This window comes from Anthonomus grandis, chromosome 3 (assembly GCF_022605725.1).
Source record: "Anthonomus grandis grandis chromosome 3, icAntGran1.3, whole genome shotgun sequence".
In the NCBI taxonomy this organism is placed as follows: Eukaryota; Metazoa; Arthropoda; class Insecta; order Coleoptera; family Curculionidae; genus Anthonomus; species Anthonomus grandis.
In genome coordinates this window covers 35621905-35623629 of record NC_065548.1, presented here as the reverse complement: position 1 = coordinate 35623629, position 1725 = coordinate 35621905, and positions in this window count along the sequence as shown.

Genomic DNA, 1725 nt, shown 5'->3' with positions numbered 1-1725 from the left:
AACTAAAACATCGCCAACATCGGCATCGCCGGCCGTCGCGTTGTGCGTGGAAAGTACAAGAACTGTATTGAATGATTTTAGATACTAATCTAGTATGTCAGGTTCTTCCAAGTGTATTACAATCAATGTAGAAAGAAATTTGCTTGTTATCGTTGGGACATCATGTAAAAAGCTTAAATTCAATGTTTTCGATTATTCACCCCTTGCAGGTTGTTTACCATTTAGCACGAGGTGGTAACATTCTGTATCGCTTATAACAGCCGTTTTATTAATTTTATCAAAAAAATATCCCACTCCATTTTTAAGAAAAAAATCAGCTCTTTAAATATACTGATGATAATTTTTCGCTATTTTACCTATTTTACGAGCAATATAAATAACTGAGCTTTATTATTAATTATTGTTGCGTAATTATTTACACATCTTTATTCAAGTACATTCTCCATATACCCTATCCAGTTTTAAAGATTTAGAATTTAGAATTTTTTAATATTTTAAATATTATTTACAAAATTTCATATATTTCAATATTTTACCACATTTTTTACTTACGTAGGTACTACGTCTTTATTCTGCAGGCAGGACTCTTAATATAACATAATTTACACTTCAGGTACTTAGTACTACAAATTCAATGGTAAACTACACCACATTTATCATAGGAACTATGTTTAATTAATATTGAATTTGCATTCAATAAATAAATTAATGTTAGCAACTCACAACTATTAATGAAACATACTCGTAGCACGCGCTACATAGGTACGAGCTACAGATGGGCATAATTTTTAAGTACAACGGTAAGACCACAAATGCTTTTAATCATAATAACGATATTTTTACAAGAACTTACTTAGTTTTCACTGGCCTATTTAGCTATTGTTTCATTACATTTTTATAAAAAAAAGTCATATTATTGCATTTAATTTTTTAGAGAATTGTGCAATTTTCTGTTAATAGATCCAAAAAACGTGCTCTAGCGGCATTACTAAGAACTAGACATATCACAGATAAGACGAATTTGATGGACCTGTTTTTTCCAACGAGACCAAGTTTGTTAAAATCCATCCAGTCGTTTAGGAGTTACAGCTGTTAATTTAAAAAAACATTGAATTAGCCCCCACCACTTTATTTTAATAGTTACAAGGTGTTAAACAAAAATTACTTGAGTAGAGCTAAGCTTTAAAAAGCATATATTTTTTCGTAATATTTACTGGGTAGATTTCAGTAAAAAATCACTTAAAAAGTCTAAGATGGCGATGATAAATTCAAGGGCAAATTTCTTGCGATGGTGACTAGAAACAATTACCTTCTAACATACTCAACGGGCTCTAAAAAATTGACAATGAGTGAAAATAGCAACAAAAACAAATTCATCGATTAAAGGTCAAAAATCGCTTACGAAGGATACTTGAAATTATTAAAACTTTAATAATTTCGTTTAACTAAAACGATTTGTAGTGAAAAAAAAATTTTATCTTCGTTGTCGGATATCGCTGGATACGGTACACCACGTCGTTGATTCGGTAAACAAAGTTCAAGAAGACAACTCACATAATGACAACATCACCGAAGACAACTTGTGGATAAAAGAACGATATGCCAATAGGAATGGTTGTATACAGGTATCCCAGTCGGTTTGCTTTAAGTTAACAACCATCCTCAAATAGGTTTCAAATGTGCGGTTAAATCTTTCAACCATTCCATTAGACTGAGGGTGTAGAG